Below are 9,541 nucleotides of genomic sequence, written 5' to 3' on the forward strand. Positions count from 1 at the left end.
GAAGGGGAAAATCCCACATTAAACAGGCCCTGATTAAGTGTGGTTATCCTAACTTGGCATTTGTCAAAGCCAGGAAGACGCCCAAACAATGCACCAGCCAATTACAGAGTGGAGAAGGACAACAGCTGCCTAAATGAGTTGTGATTCTGTATGTGGCAGGAATGTCGGAAAAGCTGAGACAATTATTTTCAAAACACCGCATCTTAGTTTCTTTCAGACCCCAAAACACACTGCACCAGAAGTTGGTCCACCCCAAGGATCGGGTCCCCTCGCACAATCAGAGTAATATAGTACAGTGCCAGGAGGATTGCTGTGCCAGGAGGATTGCCGTGACTTGTACATTGGGGAAACTAAACAGATGCTGGCCAAAAGAATGGCACAACACAGGAGAGCTTAACTTGTCAGGCCAGGACTCCACAGTCTACACCCATCTACAGGATGATGATGTGCACATCCTTGATAGGGAGGAACGATGGTTTGAACGGGGAGTCAAAGAGGCCATCTATGTTAAGAGGGAACAACCATCCCTAAACCGAAGGGGGGGGGGGCTAAGAGTACATCTGTCACCATCTTACAATGCAGTGATTGCAAACATTCCCAAATCCTCTGTGAATAGTACACATGGCCTGTGAAACTCTTGTTAATGGTCACACCCATATTTTGCATACGAAACTGGTCGTTGGTTTCGGTCATTATGCAACTGTATTGTACTGTATTGTTTATAAGGGTATGGATACCTGCAGTCAGTTTAGACTGAAGATGTGACTTAGTTGAGTGATGAAACATATCCGTCAATAAAAGTTGTATCCAGATGAACTGATTCAACCTTCTTTGACCTCTCCAATTATGACATCCAACTGCACAACACGTCTCAGGCATATATAACTGAAATTTGCTCAAAAAATGAAGACGTTGCTCCTTGTAATTCAGAAAGACTGGCGAGTTTGTTTGACTGGCAATATGGTGGTATAGTCAAAAGTCAAGTGACCTGTGACATCAGTTCAAAAAGGTTACATACAGTATACTGTATGCTGGTTCATACTACACTGGCTATTTTCTCAGTTCTCAATTTCCTCCTATAACAGAAAAAACATGTATATTAGTTGCACTGCCGACTCTACACTGTTCATAAGTATGATGAATGGAAGTGTGAGAGACTGTAAATTACTGAATAGTACTAATAAGTACACCAATAACACCACCAATATTAATAATAATGCCACCGATTAACATCATCATAATCATCATCATGGCGACACCAAAAAATGAAAAGAATGAGATAGAGAAGGAAGAGCAAGTCCTTGGACAAAGAGAGATAGGTGAGGCAAAGGGAGAAAAGGATAGAAAATGAGAAAGGGAAGGAGAGAGTCACTAGCCAAAAGGAGAGAGGGATATTAAAAGAGTGAGTTATGCATGGTTATCGAAGCAGGGATGGAGACAAAGTGGAAGGAAAAAGTCACTGGGGAATAAAACAAACATTAGAAATCATAAAGAAATAGAAAAAGGTGAGGAAAAGGCATGACTGGGGATAGAGAGAAAGAAAGAGGCAGGCAGAGAGAGGGTGAAAGAGACAAGAGACCCAAGAACAGTTGGGGGTGGGGGGCAAAAGAGAAATGTTTTATGTATTCTAATGGGCGGTGTAAAGCCCTCACCTCCAACAAGATCAACCTCTGAAATGACCAAATAAACCCGAAGACGGTGCTGTACTATGGTAACTTGCTATGAGCTGCTCTCGCCGAAGGCACAGCAGAGACTGTATTTTCTGAGTGGCCTCAAGAAATTTTGTATGAGTACCAAAACCTTATGAACTTTTACTGCAGTACCATCGACAGTGTCTTGACAGGCTGAATCACAGTGTGGTTTGGCAACCTGACTACTCAAAACTGCAGACTGCTTCAAAGAATTGTAAAGACAGCAGCAAAAATTATTGGCATGGAACTACCACAATTTCATAATATATACAATACTCGCTGCAAAAGGAAAGCCCAAAACATCATTAAGGACACCAGCCACCCCGCTCATGTTCTATTCTTGGTCCTTCCATCTAAAAAACATTACGTGAGCATCAAATCACACACTGCCCGTCTCAGTAATAATTTCGTTTCACATGCTGGCAGGTTGCTGAACAGCTTACCCTCCCCATATGCACCTTACATTGTTGTGTCACTGTGTACTTTTCTATATTGTCTAGATAATGTATGAATTCTGTGTACATAGTCATGTACATCTAGTGTAGGGATGGTGTGCCCTTGTGTCCTTTGTCCTTGTGTCCATTGTGTTAAGGCAGAGGGAGCCAGAGCATAAGAATTTAATTGTATTCCAATACAAATGATAATAAAGTTGAACTTGAACTCATAGTTTGTAATGACAGAAAGCAGCAAAAAGTGACCCATAATGCTAGGCCATGAAAGGAGTGTTTTTTTGATTCAATGCAATTCATTTAAACTTTACTGGCATTATAAATGTAGTATAAGGAAAAGGGGGTAGTGACCTCTCGGCCAGTTATTCATGTTAAGACTAATGCAAAACCAATAATGAAGTAGAACTGTCTCAGGAAACAGAAACCCACTGTGCCCCTGCGTGCTTCCATCTTGTGACAGGTAACAACAATGTTTTCCCCCCCCTCATAAGCTGTCATGGCAGATGAGTAGACTGGTAGGGACGGCAAGCAGTTTAGGGTTAAAGTTAGGTTGTGGTTAGTGAGCGTTTTCATCATTTTGACCAAGTAAATTTATAGCTTCAGCTAATCACGTGGTTTCTGAGAAAATGTCTAGCCTCTCAGTTCCACATTTTCCTGGAAGAACAATGATCACTTCCATCTTTGACTAACAGGACCACTCGATTATTAAAAAGGTTGTTTTGAGTCATTTTCAGAGATTTGCAAAAATCAACCAATATGGTCATGTGCATAGGAGGACCAGCGTTTGTACTCAAACTGCTGAAGCTGTGAGATCCATCCTGAACATAGGTTTAACTGCGAGAGTGCGGCACCAATACTGCAAGTGTTATGAGCTCCATTTGCTCTGTTTACCTCAATGGCACTATGCTGCCAGGGTTAAGATATCCACTTCCAAACATACAGACAATATCTTATTAATAATACCTTATTAATGTTATTACCTTATTAATTAATTAATCTTATTAATAAGACCCACAGCTAGATCACATAACTACTTTGACCACTGAGGTGTTTCTGGGCCAGGTTAGAAGAAGTTAGGACTGAAATCCACTCTATTTTACCCTGTAATATGAAAGGGTACAATAAATTACATTTCTGCCAACCTAATGGCTACATAGCAGCAGAAGATAGAGAGGATTTTTTTTTAATAGTTCAGTTTTGTCAAGCACAATCTGGTAGGACTTCTGTGGTGTGAAATACCCATCTGTGGTGTGAAATCCCCAAAAGCTGAAAATGACATTTGAGTGACTGAGACAACAGCGAATGAAGTGTTTATTTAAAGAAATAATAAAGCTTTTTGTTTCTTTGTAAGATGGAAAATAACTGCAGTGCAGCCAGCGGGGTGTACTTTGAGCAAGGTAGGGCAGTTTAGGAGTTGCCAGTTAGGTAGAAAGGCACCCAATTTTGTTCTATGAATATATGATTTTCAGCCAATTGACCAGAGGATAAGCAGTAGACTTAAACTAAAAACTTCGAAAAGGCTTGGCACCATCTTGGTAATTTACGACTTGTATTGTCTATTGTGTGTTCTACTTAAGTGCACCAGCTTATTTCACATTTCCTCTTATGTGGCCTTTCCTCAGCAAACACCCACATCGGCATAATTTTCCTAATTGTGTCCCTCATAAAGGATTGTGGTTTTCTATAGTTTTCCTGTGTATAATTTTATTGAGCTCCAATTAACACAAGATTTAGCACTTCCTCCGTAACATCACCCAGAAGCATTTTCAAACTGAACCGCCACATTATTCAACACACACAGTCTTCACAAAAATGTCAAAATTTCAGAAAGCACATTGTGCAGTGTGTGATGATTAATCTAAGCAAGTGTGACCCATCATCCCATTGCCTAGTTCCTGACAGCAAGGCAAGAATTTATGCAAGATCGTTTGGGTACCCTGAGCCAATGATCAAGTTTAAACAGTTGCAATCTGACTCTAGGAATAATGCGCAGTTGTCCATGTGACAACATTCCCACACTCTTTAGAAGGACAAATCCTGAAAGGAGGGCTCTGTGGCCGTACAAAACACTCAGTTAATACATTCAGTTCATCAGTGAGCCTTGCAGTCAAATTTCCTTTTTTTTTTCCAGGAGTGTTTTACAGTTTGTAGTTCCCTGCAGAGGCTGAATCAACAGTTCAGTATTCTCTCTGACATGGTTCAAAGTCTCCTAGACTCCCCAGGCTTCTATACTTTCTTAAGCACACACATAGACATGTGTTGGGAGGGAGGTTAATTTTCCATCAGTGTTCTTTATTGGCCAGATGAGCGACTCCTGATTCTCCTTGCCTTCAAACCACTGCTCACAACAAACCCTGGCTGCCAAAGGCCGCAGTAGACCTTGGAAGAATAGTTCAGGTACGTAGGGTCTGTCACGCAAAATACCCCGGCCTCTAGCTATCTGTGTCACATGGCAGCCATGTCTAAATAATTGTGTGACAAGGTTCAGTTACTCTATTAATGTTCTGTCACAAAATGTTTCACTGCTTTTAATTTAGCAACAGGCCAATTGTGTGTGTGTGTGTGTGTGTGTATATATATATATATATATAAAGAAAATAGTTAAAAATTTAACAGTATTTTAATTGCTTATTTGAGATCCATACATGGTCCAGAATCGCAGAGTACTTTAGGATTTTCTCCCTAACTGCTCAAAACAGGGAGAAGCTGATTAGACACGTATGGCTACCAACTCTCAAGGTTTGGCCGGGAATAATCCTGGGTTTAACCATCATCTTCTGGAGGGCAAAAAATTCAATCTGGGTGATTTTTTTTTAAAATTTAGTTTCTGATTTTTCCTTTTTCTCCCAATTTAGTGGCCAATCGCTCCCTATTTTAATTCAAACACTAAAAAATTATAAAAAAAAAGAAATTAAAAAAATCTCGGACTGGCGCTGCATCGAGTTGACAACCTTTGATACAGGTGTGTTAAAATGACCAGCTGGGTTACCGCTGATTCCTCCTGGCTGCATTCAACCCCACATATTAGCATATTAGCAACCCTTAGTCATCAAGTACCTGATGTCGCTTGTTTTGCTCTCACATCATTTACTCCTACACTAGCACTAAATTATTCTCTATATATACCAACATTAGCAGCAGGTGTAACATAGTAGCACTAGACCCTCTTACTGACATGCCGTTAAGTGATTTTTGTTAGTATTGCAGCGAATTCGGGGGGGGGGCGTCTGGGAGACCGTCGCCACAGCCGGGACGCAAACCCGTATCTCCCACTCCGCAAGCGACAACGTTAACCAGTCGACTAAAGGGTCCGACCCGTTAGTCAACGACCAACATGTCTACTCATCCATGCACGTTACACTACCCCCCTTCTTCGGGGAGCATGTTCCCGCGCTTAAGCATATCAGCTCCTTCACGCCTCTGGGCGCATACGCTTCCGATGGCTTCACGGTCTCACCATCCCACTTCTGACACTAATGCAGCGAATTCGGGGGGCAGTCTGGGAGACCGTCGCCACAGCCGGGACGCGAACCCGTGTCTCCCACTCCGCAAGCGACAACGTTAATCAGTCGAATTAAGGGTCCGACCCGTTAGTCAAGGACCAACGTGTCTACTCATCCATGCACGTTACACTATCTACCACACTTTGACTTGTAGACTAGATAACCTTGTAGCGTTATGTTTGTACTGACCTGCATTCCGTACATAGAGTAGTCACGTGATCATGCAGCCTAGTGTCGGCATTATACACACAGCTACATGCCTGTACACTGTACCTGAGTTCCCCTGCAATGATTATTAAATGTTAAGCATAGACGCTAACACTGCCTCCATGCGAGTCATTCTCGAAAGGTACATAGTTATAGATCCGACGCCTTGTTCGGCAAAGTGACTTTAGTTAGCGGCACTGGCTAACTAACGTAGCTGTTCCCTCTGCACGTAAGCAACTCCACAAAGACAAAAGAAGAAAAAAGTCGCTCGAAGGACAACAATGGCAGACGGATTTCGGCAACCACACCCTCTTACCTTCAATGGTAATTTAGCAGAGAATTGGCGCATATTCGAGCAGGAATATGACATATTCATTGCCGCAGCGCACAGTGACAAACCAGCCAAAACGCAAGCATACATACTGCTAAATTTAGCGGGAGCAGAGGCGATCGAACGTGAACGCTCATTCACGTATTTACCAGCGGTGCTAGCAGAAGATGGGGTCGTCATAAATTGGGCAGAGACACGAGAAGACCCGGAATGTTTGAAAAGAAAATTCAGGGAAATTTGCAACCCTCAGACAAACATCACCATGGAGAGACATTCCTTCAACACCAGAAACCAGAAACCTGGGGAAACAGTGGAAGCATATGTGAGTACACTCGGGATGAAATCTAAAAGCTGTAATTTTGGAGTTCTCCAGGAGGAGCTGATCAGAGACCGTTTAGTGTGTGGCATTACCAGTGATAGTCAGAAAAGCACTACTCAAAGGAAAGTGAGCTAACTCTAGCTAAGGCTATTCGTATGTGTCAAATAAGTGAACTAGCTGAGCAACACTCTGACCACTCCAATGCATGCCCCAGTCAGCGTGGATGCTGTCCAATATCCAAAAGCCTTTAGAAAAAAGCAGAAGGGAGTCAGATTAATGTCGCAGAGTGAACAAACTTCAACAACAGGGATCACCAACTGCAGAAATTGCGGTGGAAATAACCCACCAAGGGAGTGTCCGGCATACGGGCAGCAGTGCCACAACTGCAACAAATATAACCATTTCAAAAGGTACTGCAGGTCCGCTAGACAAGCCCGTGCATACAAACCTGTCAATCATCTGGTCACAGCAGAGGACTCAGACAGCAGTGACGGCTCATTTCATGTAGATGGACTATCACTAGACACTAGAGAAATCAGCACAAGCAACCTGGAGAACATAAAGAACAAAAAGGAGATCTATTGCTCCGTCACAGTGAATGGCAAACCATTGAAACTAAAAGTAGACACTGGGGCCAAGTGTAATGTAATCTCCTCAGACACTTACAACTTCGTGAAACAGGTAGAGAAAATTGACAAGACACAGACAGCCGAACTAGTCGCATACGGCGGAACTGTGATCCACACAGAAGGCACTGCGCTGCTAAACTGTCAAATGAGGACGCAGACACACACTGCAGTTCCATGTGGTGAAAAACAATGTCCAACCACTACTTGGCCTACCAGACTGCCTAAAGATGGACTTAATCACTCTAAACAACGACGTACATCAAGTTGACGTCAGCGAGGATTCAACATTTTCACACAAAATATTCTCTGAATATGCTCACCTGTTCAACGACGAGATTGGCTCACTACCAGTAACATACACAATGAAATGTCATACCTGTCAAGAGGCCACCAAGGTGCATCCCGTAGCGATGAAGGACAAAGTCAAAAAAGAGCCGGATCAGATGGTGACATTGGGAGTAATCACACCAATGACAGAGCCCACAGAATGGGTTTCTGCAATGGTTGCCACACACAAGAAGGATACTGACAACATTCGCATATGCATTTAGAGCGATAGAAGGCAACCTTCAGAAAGGGAGGAGGAGAAAGTGAAAAGAAGAGATTGGAAGTTGAGAAGGTCGTATGGGAGTTTGCCTTTTCTCCATTTGCACTCTGCCACTCTCAGGCTCCGTCTGTCAGTACGTAATGAGTTGGTCAGCCAAGGGGCAGGTGGAGTTGGGCGTGCAGGCCTGGAGGTGAGGAGACAGAGATTGTCCTGAGAAGAGGAGAGGGTAGAGAGAAGATCAGTAGCAGTGTCAGGGGGTAGGAAAGAGAAAGATTCAGGTGTAGGAAGGATAGAGGTAACAGAGGAAGAAAGATCAGTGGCGGAGAGAGCGGAGGTGTCTACGGGTGGAAACTGTGTGGGTAGGGGAAGGGGCTGAGGGGGGTGAAGAGGGAAAGAGAGTAGGACATGAAATAGTGGTCAGAGAGCTGGAGGGGAGTAACATAGAGATTGGAACTAGGATAGTGTCTCGTAAAGATAAGGTCCAGCTGGTTGCCGGCCTTGTGGGTAGGAGGAGAGGGTGAGAGGTGAAGGCCAAAGGAGAAGAGGAAAGAGAGAAGAGGATCTAGCTTGTTGGTGTGGATGTTGAAGTCACCGAGAAGGATAAGTGCAGAGTCATCAACAGGGAAGTGCGAGACAAGTGTGTCAAGCTCCTCCAGACACTCACCAAGGGGGCCTGGTGGGCGGTACACAACCACGGTGGTGAGTTTGACTGGATAAGAGACAGTAACAGCATGAAATTCAAAAGAGGGCGGAGAAAATTGTGGAATGGAAACTAGAGAGTATTTCCATTTCAGGGAGATTAGCAGGCCAGTACCATCACCCTGCCTCCCAGCTCATGGAATGTGAGAAAAAGAGTACACATCAGACACAGCTGCGGGTGTTGTAGTGTTTTCTGGCATGATCCAGGTCTCAGTTAGAGCAAGAAAGTTGAGGGAGAGCAAGGATGCGTAGCCTGAGATTAACTCAGCTTTCGGCACCACAGAATGGCAGTTTCAGAGCCCTCCCATCACCACTTGCTCAACGTGAGTGGAGAGAGTGGGATAGATGAGATTGGTAGGGTCACAGCGCCTAGGAGTGACTCAACATCTATGCCAACCCTGGGAAAAGGAAAGGACAGGAATGCGGAGGGAACACATAGTCTATACTAGGTACACAAAATACAGATGACTGACCGGATCTAAAAAGAGCAGTCCATGCTTGACGAAGTCTTGACTTGAAAAAGTCACGCTTGCCTTTGCTCACTCTAGCCTTCGTTCAACCTAGGCTTGTTTGCCTGATGCTTGGAAGCTAATGCTTCCAAGTAGCAGCAGTGATTTAAAGAACACTGATTGCTAATTGTCTGCCATGAGTGCTGGCCACACCCTGGCCACTTAACACCCAATTGGCCAAAGAGGTACACTGAAAATAGGCTTATTGCTCAGAAACTGGACACTTATGTAAAACTATCAAACCTCACACAATACTATTAAAACTGCAAACAGCAAGTTACCAAGGAATATATTTATAAGCTAAAAGGATAGCTAAGTCAAAACAGCTAGGCAACAAGAAATATTTAAGGGCACACTAGGTGAAAAACAGCTAAAGCTAGAATACGTAAATAAGACAAGTAAGTAAATAGAATAAGACAGCTACAGCTAGGATAAGATCCCACTAGGAACCAGCAGCAGATGTATAGAGAAAATTACTTATACTCATGCAGCTGGAATAAGACTGATATCAACTTGTTAAGCAAGAAAGATGATACTTACTCTATTCTAGATGAACCAGCAATTCAGAATCACTCCAGAAGTTAAAATGCACACTGGATTGAAACTGCATGAGGCCAAACTTATAAATCCCTGTGATGTTCTGGCCACACCCTGTCC

The sequence above is a fragment of the Lampris incognitus genome, chromosome 13 (assembly GCF_029633865.1).
Source record: "Lampris incognitus isolate fLamInc1 chromosome 13, fLamInc1.hap2, whole genome shotgun sequence".
NCBI lineage: Eukaryota > Metazoa > Chordata > Actinopteri > Lampriformes > Lampridae > Lampris > Lampris incognitus.